Here is a 14,365-nt window from a genome sequence, read left to right on the forward strand (position 1 = left end):
CTGGCCTCCACTGCTCCAACACCACCTCCAGCCTCCTCCACCCTCCATCAACTGGCCTCCACTGCTCCTCCAGCCTCCTCCACCCTCCATCACCTGGCTTCCACCACTCCACCACCACCTCCAGCCTCCTCCACCCTCCATCACCTGGCCTCCACTGCTCCAACACCACCTCCAGCCTCCTCCACCCTCCATCACCTGGCCTCCACTGCTCCACCACCACCTCCAGCCTCCTCCACCCTCCATCACCTGGCCTCCACTGCTCCAAGACCTCCTCCAGCCTCCTCCACCCTCCATCACCTGGCCTCCACTGCTCCACCACCACCTCCAGCCTCCTCCACCCTCCATCACCTGGCCTCCACTGCTCCAACACCACCTCCAGCCTCCTCCACCCTCCATCGGCCGACCTCCAATGTACCACTTAAAAGAAAGGAAAAAGTTATGTGTCCACATTGTGGTGTTGTTATAAATCGGAGGAACGTGAAGTTGCATATCCAAAGAAAGCATGCACCAACAGCAATGGACATAACATCTACTAAGCACTTAAAGGCACAGTGCCTTGACCACAATAACGGCATATTTGCCGTCATCAAATCCTTCTCTGGCCCCAACACTGCACTCCATGTTCAAAAAAAGACATGGGGGACGAATAGGAGCACCAGGTGTGAGCTGGATGTATGCAAGGTTAATGCTGAATTTGCTGCGAGATCAAATTGCAAGCATTTTGAATGTCCCCATATTCAATCCCTGCAGTACTGCCCACCAGCCAGGGATGATGACCCATCCCTTGAAGGGGATGTGCTGCAGGAGATGGTAAGGCAGAAGTGGTTTGGCAAGGAGAAGCAGGACCAGTGCTTGAAGCGGCAGAGAGAGGCCATAGTTGCAGGGACACCCCTGTCCTGCCAATTAACTATATGTACTCCTCCAACCAAAAAGTACATCTCAGTCTTTGAGCCTACTGTGTCTTATTACAGTCGGCTTGGTCGAGTCATTGTGACTTATGATTCAAAACAGCTGTCCTGGCACTGTCCCTGTGCTAAGCCCAGGCAGTCTTGCCTGCACAAAAACATCGCCAAGTGGCCGGGTAGTAACCTGTGTTGTATCTATTATAACCAGAAACTTCTGCAAGCTGGCTGACATTGGTGATGACTCCTGGAGGGTAGAACATCTGGAACACCACAGCCAGCAAGACTCCAGCAGCTGCGGCGTTTTGGTGTTGAAGGTGAATCCAAAGTACACTATTAGATTCTTGGTCATGCATGTATTATGAATGTTCCCAACACCTTATATCATAACGTGTAATATATAATAGGTATATATAGGTATATAATCACATAATTAATATGTATTTTGGACTTAGGAAAAGGGACTCTTGACAGACTATGACAGTATGAGCCCATGGCTGGATCTTTGAGAGGGAAACATGCATATTTTAAGAAGACAATGGTATTTATGCAGTATTCTGCATAAATGAGTGGAACTCAGGAACATATTTGAGTGTGATTATAATGTCAATGTCAACATGCATTGTGTTACAGTTTGCAGAGCAGTTCTTGCTGAGTGGCAAAATTGGAGGGGTGCTGACCACAGCTGGAGCTGTATTGCTGTACAGGCAGCTGATTGCCTGCACTCTTCTTCAGCATCAGGGTAAGGTTCCATATCGTACATGGCTGACGTGCCCTTGAGCAAGGCACCTAACCCCACATTGCTCCAGGGACTGTAACCAGTACCCTGAATAATAACTGTAAGTCGCTTTGAATAAAATGAAAGTGTCAGCTAAGTGAAATGTAATGTAATCTTACGTTGCAGCTAGCGTATTAAGTTTGCAAGTCCAAGTCTAAATGCCCTGTTTTTTCACCTTGTCTTGAAAATCCAGATGTTAACTGTGTCGGGTGCTCAATGCGGTGGGCTGATGCAATCAGCAGCAACTTGGACATGGTAAAGATTATTGTTATTTTCCGATATCTGTAGTAAATAGTAGGGCTGTCAGTAGATTAAAAAAAATAATCTAATTAATTACAGAATTTGTAATTAATTAATCTAATTAATCGCACTTACTCGTATGTTCTTTTCATGACGCGAAACAATAATAATAATAATAATAATAATAATAATAATAATGATAATAATGATAATAATAATTACAATAGGCCTATAAGCCCTATGATGTACTAATATGTTAAAATAGGCCTGGTAAACAGAGTTAGTGAATAAATAGGCTACATTAGCAAACACAAAAAATGAGTCTACAGTATCTTATCTATCTATCTATCTATCTATCTATCTATCTATCTATCTATCAGAAAAGGTCAGAGTTCAAGGAAATGGGAACACCCCCTGATGAAACAGATGACGTGCATTCATTCACGTTTTGTTTACATTTTGGGGAGCTGGATTAACCAGGAATGATAACTGCACTGAGCTAGACAATAACCCTTGCTTGGACTAAACATTGATTCTACACCAAAATATTCTATGGATATAAGACAGGACAAGAAAGACTGACTGATGTAAACTTCTCCAAACTATCTGCACGAAAGGTAAGACATCCTATCTCTGTAGGCTATAGCGATTGGTTGAAGCTAGAAAACGTCAGTGTCTGAGGTGTCAGTGGAAGTTAGCGATCAAAGTTGTCAACTTGACATCTGTGGCACAGTGGTATTATTTTATTCTGAACGTGGCATGTATCACTCAAATCGCTGTAATCACAACCCAACTTGAGAAGATCATCTTCCAGCACTTGCGATGACTTTGTGCTGTCAAATTGAAATCCCTATGCTACTCTGCACTGTTGACACTTGCACTGTAGCTTGTGTCATGGGGTAATTTCGGAGCCTGTAATATTTTGATTCTTATGTGCAGCGTGGAAAAGGTAGCGATTATCTATCAAGTGGTTTGATGTTGTAGTGAATATACAAGTGTTGTTCTGCCGATGAGCAGAAACCTCTGCTGAAATTGCGGTCGGCTCTATGTAGTAGCTTGGCTACCGCGGTCACACATCATGAACACAAATATTTGCGTCGTGTGTTTCAAAGCCTGAACAGTCAATGCATTCGTATGCTGGCTGGGCTATAGCCTAGTTGTATGAAAGATTTAAGTAGGCCTACCACAAGTCCAACTATTATACAACTGCCATGGCCAAATCAAATGATAAACTGTCTTGAAATGCGCCTGTATTCATATCAGATGAACCAGCTGCCGAGCGCAGACTTGTAGCTTACATCTCCTGATAAAATGCTTTCTAAAAGTTATCAAATATAGACAAATCGATAATGGGAAAAACACCACATTTTGTCTGACATGTTATTAGTTGTATTTAAGCTGTAGAGATTGTCTGATTGCTTGTGTTAATTGAAGGAAAACGTCGTTGGTCCACAGCTATTTTTTAACTGAACAGCTGTTCGCAGCAATGCAGCGTCAACTGGCATATCTCGTAATAATTCAAAAATATCTAAAAATAATTAAAAACAATCATATGCTTTTGTTCATGAAAAAAGACAGAAAAGTGTCTGTATTTGTTGTATTTATTGTATTTTAGCTTTAGAAGTTGACGGACGGCTTGTATTTATCACAGCGTGAGTGAGTGAATTCAGTTGCCACGCCATGCGCTTAGAACGTATGTCTACCCATAAATAATTAATGCCATTAATTTTTACAACGCGTTAATGCGCCTTGTAATTAATTAATCGAATTAACGCGTTAAAATGACAGCCCTAGTAAATAGTCAATAACAGACATTTTACTTATGGGGACCATACATCATACTGGAAATGAGTACTTCAAAATGTCATGCTCATTTCTAACTGTTGGTGGGAGGGTTTGAATTCATTATATTTATCCATCATGCAGCATCATGACCTGGATGGGATGCACCAGGGCCTCCTGTGGCTGGAGGGAAGCATGGGGGCGCTTCAAGACCAGGTGCAGCTTCCCATTTTTCTGACCCTGGACAACAAGGGCAGGAAAGAGGCGCTAATTGACAGGCTGGAGGACTCTTCTAAACTGTGTGACATTGGCGAAGACAGGGACGCAGCACTGGATGCGAGGGACGCCGCAAGGGCTGCAGTCATGGACCCTTTCTTGTTCAAATTCAAGAATGTTGAGGACATGAACACATTCATGGCAAATATGGAGAGGAGGGGTGTGGGACTCCATTGTTGTGTGTGAACTTTCCCCCTCTCTCCTCCATTTTGTTTCGGCTGTCCTGTAAAGTTGATCAAATGTCACAAAAGTGCGCCCCTCTGGCTCTAAGTCCTTGATTTTTTTAAATATTATTATTACTTTTATGTGCCTTTCCTGTTAATTTATTTTTATGTGCCTTTCCTGAGTTCAATTATCTGCCCGAAAAGACACTTTTTTGACCAATATTTTGCTTTCTGTACTATAGTATTTCTTTATTTCTATTTTATTATTTCTGTGTATCTTTCCTGAAGAATAAAAAAAATCTTACCCATTTATTTTATTGTAAGCCATGTATTATTATTATTATTATTATTATTATTATTGTTGTTGTTGTTATTTAGGCCTACTTTAGGCCCTAATGTTCCCTATAAGTTACATAGGCTAACACCCTATCTGTAGGCCTAGGTCTAGCAACACACGTGGAATATGGACGGAGAGGTAGGTTTGTGTCCCTTCATTCATTTGACTTTGCCAACCTCTCTCCTATAACTGCCTTTGACATCAGCTACTTTACTAGCCTAGAAATCTAGACGCCCCTAGCGACCGCAAATTGAATTTGCTCCCGGGGGCAGTCTAGCGGACCCCGGTCGTTTTGCGAGGCTGAAAGTTATCCGATGACAGGGCCAATCAAATCGCGAGGGGGGCCGGGCTACTTAGTAAACAGGAAACTTTCTAAGAAGAAGCATGGTGTCCGTCCGTGCTACGTACAGCACGAAAGTATTCACTTAAAGGCCAACTTCCGATAAAACTCAGTTTTACTCACTCCTTTCGAAGATCGGACGGTCACCCCAAGTTAAACTCACTTGCAAGGCTCTCATAGCGGTGCGTCAACTCTCCTGGCTGTGTTTCCCGGTGTTTCCCAATTTACATCAATAATGCAGAGAAACGAGCGAATCACGAAAGCCTTTCTGTGTTTCGTCACGTCGAAAGAAGGCGTTGCCCACAAAGGTTTATATCGACCCATTTATCTAAAAACATGTCGAGTAATTTTTTTCTGCTTGTTTTCAAAACAAGCAACGTCTGGTGGTCCGAAACATAGCTTAGCTTAGCTATCAGCTGGTTGCTACTCTCAGGTACACACACAGCACAAAGCCTCATACATAAAGCCTGCTCACTCCGGTTGCTCCGTGCCTACAGCTCGCCTAGGGGTCGCTGTCGAAAGAGCACAGCCCTGAATGGAGCCTGCACGCCTCCGTTGGCGCCCCTATAGTGCAGTACCATCCGGGGAAGTGGCGACTCTGTTTCCCATTACATTCTCTCCCAAGGCTGGAGGACTGAGCCAATCAGAGACGCGTTTCTTTGAGAGCAGGAGGAGTGAGCCAATCAGAGACGCATTTCCACGAGAAACACGGAACACTCTCTCGTTTCTCCACAAGCCACCTTGCCAGCTTGCAAAAACGTCTTGAAACAAAGCAACCAGAACGTTTTTTAAAACAGGACCAACGCGTAACACATTCAATAACAATTGGGAACACGGCAATGTTAATTAAATTACGTTGAGAGGCGATCTTTAATTTAAAAAGCCTGGATGGTAATACATTTTGTGTCTGACATGGATTGATGTAATAATACACCATGAACTTATCGGACACAAATAGATCACAACACATTACCATTTGATCATTCAATGTTTTAAACTAGCTCGGTAAGCTAAGTTGAGCATTTTACAGAACCAGATAGTCACACGCTATTATCAGACCACTACTGTAGGTGTAGAATGAAATTGCTGCCCCAATTTCTAATAAGACACATGCCATTAAAAACGAGACATTTGGGAGCTTTGAAAGTCTTTGAGTAGCTTACTAAATAGATGGGAATGACATAGTCTACCAAGGTAGTGGCTAGCTAACCTGTCGCCGTGTATTAGTTATGGGTATACAGCTAGCTAGCTTACACCGAACATGCCATGTTGACAACAATCATAAATATAACCATTTAACAATCCCCAAATGGCTCAACATTTCGCTGGTTGATCAAGGAGGGCCATGTGGTTGAAAACGAGGCATTTTTGAACTGTATAAGTGAAAACACGATTTATTAGGACACTTGTTTGTGGCTGTGGTCATCACACGCATTCACTGCTACGACAGCTCGAAGTTGCTCCACCTACAAAGGGGCCCTCACTGGTTAGCTAACCTGTCGCCAATAACACAGAGCTAGGTATCCAGCCATTATATGCCTGCCCCAAATTCTAATAAGATCCATGTCATTAAAAACGAGACATTTGGGAGCTTTGAAAGTCTGTAAGTCGCTTACTAAATAGATGGGAATGACACCTAGTCTACCGAGCTAGCGGCTAGCCAATCTGTCGTCAATTACACAGAGCTAGGTATCCAGCCGTTATGGGTATACAGCTAGCTAGCTAACACCGAACATGCCATGTTGACAACAATCATAAATATAACCATTTAACAAGCCCCAAATTGCTCAACATTTTGCTGGTTGATCAAGGAGGGCCATGTGGTTGAAAACGAGGCATTTTTGAACTGTGTAAGTGAAAACACGATTTATTAGGAAACTTGTTTGTGGCTGTGGTGATCACACGCATTCACTGCTACGACGGCTCGGAGTTGCCGCTTCACAAGACAGCTGTGACGTTACACAGAAGTGTGTGGGGATTGGTTGTTTGCCATCCAATTGCGTGGCGTTGAGTGCTGAAGCAACCGTTTATCCCGCCCACACTGCCGCCCAGCCCTCCTAGACCCTGGTACAGCTTTTTGCTGTACGGGTCTGGCTCGCGCTAGGCTACTACTTTACTGCAGGGGTGAACCTTTTCCATTCGAGGGGTTCACCCAAGGGCTGTAAAAGTCTTCCGAGGTCCGTAGCTTACGAATCCTTTTTGAAGACAGCCAGCTTTAAAACAGACCCCACCTCTGTCCCCTGAACAATTTAACGTAAAATAGGCCTCTTATTGATGTATTTATTTTAAAATATTTTAAGACGAGTAGGCCTACGACAGAGATTTTTATTCGTGAAAAAATAGACAATAGCGTCCTTTATCACTTCCAAATACAGGACGTTTCCGTATTTCAAAGGACGGTTGCAACCATTTCATAATGACTGTTTTTGACTGTTTTTATTGTTCGTTTGCTTAATAATTGACACTTAGGGGATTGATTCAGGCCGCACATTAGCCTACCGCATTATCTTGTCAACAACAGAAACGTTATGTAATAATAATACTAAATTTTATTTTGAGCGCCTTTCAAAATACCCACGGACACTTTACACGTGTGACGCAATCAATAGTGGCCAACTTGGACCAGTGGTAGCTCCACCCCCTTAGACCTGTGTGACGCAATCAATAGTGGCCAACTTGGACCAGTGGTAGCTCCACCCCCTTAGACCTAGGTCCAACTGGCTACAGGTCGCAGCGACATGTACTTGCGCTGCTGAGTGACTCGGACGAGGGGAGTGACAGCAGTGGCTTTAAAGACTGTACGCTGTAACGCAGTGAGTGATAGTAGAGCCACGTCTGTAGACTATAATTTCCCTAAGAAACAGCCATCCGGTCTGTTCGGATGAGGTCTTGATCCGGCTCTCCAACCGGATCCTCCGGGTTTTAGATCAGCGCTAATGGATGCATGCCACATGCTCAAACTGAGGCGCAATATGTTGGAGGTAAAGTACTGACTTATTTGACCTATTTAAGTAATAAATTAAGTAATTAAGTAATACAATAAAAATGTAAATATAAAATGTAAAGAGTAGTGTGAGCATAAAAACGGCATGTTGAAATTGCTAGAAGTTACCCTTTAATTGTTGGAACTGTAATTTTGCCATTTGCACTTGTTTGATCGTTAACTGATACTCTGCAGGTGTACAGTCCAATAACACCAGTGACTGGTCAGATCCACTGGAGGTTCCTCAACAGACTAAATCAGTCGTTCTTAACCTGGGGTGCAGGCAACCCCTGGGGGTGCACCAGAGGTTTCAGGGGGTACGCGTAATTTTGTTTGTGTTGAGGTTCTGACCAAAATTCTGCTTTCAAACATTATAATTATGCCAAATCAAGCCAAAATTAAAATGCGGTGTGGTCCCCATGTAAAGTCATAAAGGTATTGATTAATTTTTACAGCAAGAATCATTGTAATTACCGTATTGGCCCGAATATAAGACGTGGTTTTTGTTATAAAAACAGTACTCTAAAAAGGGGGGTCGTCTTATTTCCGCGTGCTAGAGGAAAAAGTTTAAACATTTAAAAAATTTTTTTTTTTTTAACTTAACCTGAATGCGGCCATTAGCCTATGCTTCACAACAATGCCACAAAACTCAATAATGGATGGGTTAAGAGATTGTTTTGTCCATATCAAATTTGCAGATGCTTGTTTCGTTATGACTGTTGCACCGCACGTCTATCAACTGTCAATGTCTGCTCTGCTATTATTTGTGTTTGGTTTTACAGTCTCATCAGGAAAGCTTTGGTCGTTCTCTCTGGTCAGCCGACAACACCACTAGAAACTAAAGAAATGAAGGGTGATTTGACGAACAACCTGTAAGCTAAGTTTTGGATGCCGTCATCAGCCAGTCAATGGTCATCTGTGTGTGCGCGAGAAAGTGGCGCCTCTGACAATCGGTGCCTTTGACGATATGCCTCGCAACGATGTAACAACACAGAATAATGGTTAGGGCAAGAGATTGTCTTGTTCATATAAAATCATTAGGAGTTTTACCCTTGGTACGAAATGAATATCAATCGGACTTCTAATGTCAACGTGGTCCTGATAGGCAGCGCATGGGTTTCAAGTGCAATGCGTCAATCTGCCTTTGGTCACGTTCGGTTTCTACAGTCCAACGGAAAACTTTGGATGCATAAAATGAACGGCGATTTGGCGAGACGGCTGCTGGTTAGATATTGCTGTCAACTAAGCATTTTGCTAAATCTGTGCATTGCACAATAGGTAGCCTATCTCTACTGGAATGGTTGCCTGGCTGGCGCAGACTAATGCTCTGAGTGTAGGCTATGTTGCGTCGCACTTTAAACAGGCAGGCCCAGGCGGCTGTAGCCTATAGGTGCCTATTGGCGCTTGACAGGTGAAGTGAGTAAAGAAAGGAAAAGGATATGAGTAGCCATCTGTGGTCTTATATCATGGAAATTCCATGAAAATTATATTGTGAAATTTGTTCTTTGTAAAAAGCCTCAGATTGTCCAACAAATTAAAAACTGCATTTTGAGTAAAGTTTCCAATGTGAAACAAAATTAAGTCTTCAAAAAGCTTTTTTCCCCAAAACATGAGCCTGAAAATGGGGGGTCGTCTTATAATCAGGATCGTCTTATATTCGGGCTAATACGGTAATCACATATATATTTTTTAGTGAGTAAATACATGTAGAAGTTTGGGTTGGGGGTGAGCAGCTTGTCTTGGGCACAGGTTAGGGGGTGCTTCAAGAAAAAAGGTTAGGAACCACTGGACTAAATAATATGCAGAGGGAGGAGGGACTGCATGCAGCTAACAAGATCACAGATAGGCATGTGTACTTCGCGAATCAAAAAATGAAAGTTAACCTGGCGGCACAGACATTGAGCAACTCCACAGCGGTGGCTCTTCGCACCATGCGGGACCTTGGCTACGTCTTTAAGACCATGGGATGCCCCAGTGCTTGGGAGCAGTGGATGGTACACAAATCCGAATTAAACAACCAAGTGTGAATGCCACGGATTTCATTAACAGGAAGGGCAAGCATTCCCTGAATGTCCAGGCTGTCTGTGACTACAAACACAGGTGAGCTAACGATATAAACTTTTTTCATGCTAGCCAGGACTATGAGTTGACGCAGGCTACAGTTTCATGATGTTGATACATATTAAATCAGTGGTTCTATTTTGTTGCAAGTATATTGCGTAGACAGGAAATCGGATCACCCAAAAAATGTGCACTTATATGCCTTGCCTTGACTAGTCAACAACCAAACAATAACACTGTAAAAAAGAACAATTAGGCTATAGGCTTAGGCTATTATCAGAGGTGTCAAAAGTAAAAGTAAATTTGTGATGTAACACTACCTTGTGATAGGCCTAGCTGTTACACCAGTTAATTCATTGTGAGCCTACCTATAAGGTAGGTAGATAGACTGTTGAACAAACTCTGAAAACTTAATAAGAACCTACCATACCACAAATGTCATCTAACCAGTGCAGAGGTACAGTAGCTGATCACAAAACAAGTGTTTATTGCTTTCTCGAATAAGTTTGAGTTTGGAAGGAAAGTGTGTTGCTTGTTTTCTCCCCTATTACTTTTTATACTCTGATTATCCCTTGTGATGGGCCTGTTGGAAGCAAGCGTCAAAGCCACCCCACCCACACACACACACACACACACATCACAAGAGTAAAGTGTATGGTCATGGGAATACCATTGATGAAAGAACAATAAACCTATCACAAATTAACTGTCTTACAGGTTTCTGGATGTGGTGGTAAAATGGCCTGGAAGTGTGCACGATTCCCGGGTGTTTACCAATTCCAAGGTGAATACCTACTTAAAGACGGGAAAGATAACACTGGAAAAACAGATTGTGGATGATGAAGACCCCATCTCAATCTTCCTGCTAGGTGACCCAGCGTACCCCATTTTACCCCACCTCATGAAAGAATACTCAGGTGGAGGCTCAACCCCATCAGAGCAGTATTTCGGTCTCTGTCTGTGCAGAGCCCGCATGGTGATTGAGTGCGCCTTTGGGCGACTCAAAGCCAGATTTGGAGCCCTCAACAGACCAATGGACATCAACCTCGTCGATCTGCCAGACGTCATCTATGCGTGCTTTGTCCTGCACAATTACTGTGAGGCAAGGAAGAATCCTATGGATCCCCATCTAAAGGGCTGTCCACACAGGCGAGGAAAGCAAATTTCCGCAAAAGCGGAAAGCGAAAATGCGAATATTGCGGGAAGCGAAAAAAAACGTCCACACCGACGAAAAACATTTGCGGAGCGATTTTTCAGTTTTCCGCGTTCTATTTCGCTCTGTTATCGCCATTGTCCGTCTGCGTGAATGCAAAGGGCCACTTCTGAAGATAAAGCGAGCCAATGATGATATTGTCTGATGCTTTATTGCACCCTCAATGGCCTGCAACTGTTAAGGATGCCGAGACACGTGAGCCTGAAGGTAAATGCCAAATTCAACATCCATGAAGCCCTTATTCTCATTTATTTGCAGCAAAAAAGTCAACAATTCTGGAATAATAGGCTGAAATGTTAAGCACAACTTCGGTTTTGCCCTTGCGGAGACAGATCTGAAGAAAATTCATTGTAAGTCTGCTCGCTGCCAAACTCCCCACTCAACAAGTCAACAAGAAATCTGTAGTGCAACAAAGCCAGTTAGGCCTATCCATGATGTTTAATGTAGGCAGAATCTTTTTGTCACAGGTAGGGGGCGCTCAGTTTCTGAAGCAGCGCCCCCATTTAACCATCAGCTACCCCGAGGAACATATTGCACACCACAGACAAGCCAGGACACCAGATTGAAATTTAAGACAATATTTATTTACTATTTAATGTCTAAAAGCAAGTCACTCCCACATGCACACACACACACACACGCACACAGGATACTCACACACGCACACTCATCCACTGACTCGCTCGGTCGCTCACTCACTCAAGCCCCCTCGGGCATGTGTACTCATTCCTCCTGAACCAGTTCATTCCATGGGTTCGCATGCAACCAGAGTCCGAATCGAGAACCACAGAGTCCAAAGTCCACAGTCCACTCAATATGGGTCCGATCATCGCCAGCAGGGGTTCCTGGCCTCCTGGCCGAGGGTAGGAGTGGGGCCCAAGTCGCTGCAGGGAACAAGTGCAGTATGAATGTCCACGCAGGCTGATGGTTTCAATATACACATAACTATTGCAGCTACTACCCGACACTCGTGCATCACACCTAACACTGCACACGAAGCTTCAATCCATGTAGGCTAAACAAGTCACTGCAACCGGTGAATAAAACGGGGTAGCTAGCCACTACATAAAGTTGTGTCAGTCCTGCATAGTGGAGTTTACTTCAACGCACGGCAACATTTAGAGGGTGAGTACGAGGGGATAGGTGAGAGGGAGGGAGAGACGGAGAGCCAGGAGCAGCATGCACATTTGGAGAGGGTCTCCCAACTTGGAGGCCACGGTAAGCAGCGTAGGCACTTAACTGATCGGGGGAGGTGCTCCATCACCCCCGCACGTCCAACTCGGCAGCTTCATCGGAGTAGGTCGTTCCGCGGACCTCAACTCTGGCACTATGCCGTCCGTCGACCTCTCGGCTGCATGCATCCGGATCCGTAGGATCTGTTTCACTTCATGCCATCTTCTCTCGCTTGCTCCCGTCCGGTTACCGGTCCTGGCTTGCACCATCTCCTAAGGCTGCTCCTGGTGGCGGCGTCTCTCCCCCCTCTGGGTTGCTTTCCACTTCCCCGGTTCTGGTCTCTTCTCCTCCGTCCGTCCTTCCCTTTTGCTGTTCCGGCCGTCTCTAAATAATCTTGCCCCTCCCGTTTGTGCCAATCATCCATCACATTCATTTCCATTCACACCTGCATCCACTCTCACACCTGCACCCACTCATCCTGATTAGCCAGTAGGCCTATGTAACTAAGGAGGCCGCCATGTTTGTTTACAGGGGTGCGGCGCAGAAAGTCTTCCCCAACCTGAATTTACGTTCCCTCCCCCACTCATCGTTGTCACCCCTGTGACATTTCCAGCCGTGCTGACCAACGTGGTCATATGCTGTCTGCACATTCCGTTGCATTCCTCTTCATACAGAGAAGGAATGGCTTGCTGTCGTCTCAACCAGGTTTCGACCCCCTGATCCCCCGAAAATATGATTTGGGAAATGTTGAAGGGGTAGCTTTTTTTATTCATATAGAAATCGTGTGTATAGGGGTTGTATTTGCATACCTTAAGTCACAAAGTGTCGTGTTTAGGCTAAGTTAAAATAAACCGATGCGACAACGAACAAGTCATCTTGCGCAACAGAAAGCCGTTGCGCGCCCCGAGAAATAGATAGCCCATTTTAATGACAGACAGACCGAAAGTTTGGCCTATCATTAAAAGAACACAAAGGGGATTTAAGTGTGCAGACATTTTTCTTTCAATTTTACAGTTTTTGTTTGGCACCTTTTAATCGAGAGTGCGGTGTGATCAGGTTAAACATAAATTGCTAAATATCAAACATTTTGAAGTGTCCCAACTCATGAAAAATTTCAAGGCACCCCAAACCAGGAACTGTAACAATACCCTTTAAATAACTAAGTGACTTTAGATAAGAGTCAGCCACTGTAATAAAAAGTAACGCATATGCTATATACTTTTCTTTTTAAGGCGGATGGGCTGTGATTACATGCCCCTGTGCAGTGGTCTACGGTGTCAAATTCAATCTGCGGGCAGAAAGTCCGAGGGACTACACTGACATGTTGCTGTCAATGAAGCACATGCCCAACATATGATTTCGCTCGGGGCTGGCTAACCACAGCAATGCAAGGAAGCCAAATGTGTTTCATCCTCATGAGGGACGGCTGCTGGAGCCAACAGCAGCAAATGTGGAGGCTGCCAAGTGTGGGACCGCCGAAGTCAGCCTACCATGGCTGCTGTCAAAAAAGCATGTGTGTGACCCTGAGGGCCATCCCATTACGGGATCGGCAGACCACTTTGTCCTCTATGACAAATTTCACGAGTCGAACACGAAGGATCCAAGAGATGCCCTCAGGAAGGTGGAGCTGGTGCCTGAGCTCAGAGGCTGGCTGAAGCAGCTGTTCGCGGGGATGAGAAAGAACAACTCCTTCCTTAATATGATGTGTCCATCAAATCATATTTTTCTTATGCGCAACATTCTGCATATACACAACACCCGCAAAAACCAAGTGAGATTGGCAGCGATTAGGAAAAACATGGGAGAGGGAGACATCCGTGCAGACCTAAATGGGCAGACCATAATTGGTAAGTATCTTCAGTGAATCACATACTTTTGACAATGTCAACTACGAAGTGTACATGTCATGACCTTAGAAGTTTACATTCAATAACAGTACCATCAGCATCAGCATCGTCTGCCAGGCCATCAGCAGCAGCATCCGCACCAGCAGCAGCAACACCATCACGCCATCATCAGCAGCATCAGCATCGTCTGTCACGCCATTCGCAGCAGCAGCAGCAGCACCATCGCCTGCCACGCCATCAGCATTAGCAGCAGCAACACCTGGTTTACT

At 44.4% G+C, this 14,365-nt stretch overlaps 1 pseudogene; it reads left to right on the plus strand.

Moving 5' to 3' along the window:
• Nucleotides 1-516: 516 nt before the first annotated feature.
• On the plus strand, nucleotides 517-14,113 carry LOC134453853 (uncharacterized; annotated as a pseudogene).
• The last annotated feature ends 252 nt before the right edge of the window (nucleotides 14,114-14,365 follow it).

Source organism: Engraulis encrasicolus, chromosome 8, assembly GCF_034702125.1.
Source record: "Engraulis encrasicolus isolate BLACKSEA-1 chromosome 8, IST_EnEncr_1.0, whole genome shotgun sequence".
NCBI classification, from domain to species: domain Eukaryota; kingdom Metazoa; phylum Chordata; class Actinopteri; order Clupeiformes; family Engraulidae; genus Engraulis; species Engraulis encrasicolus.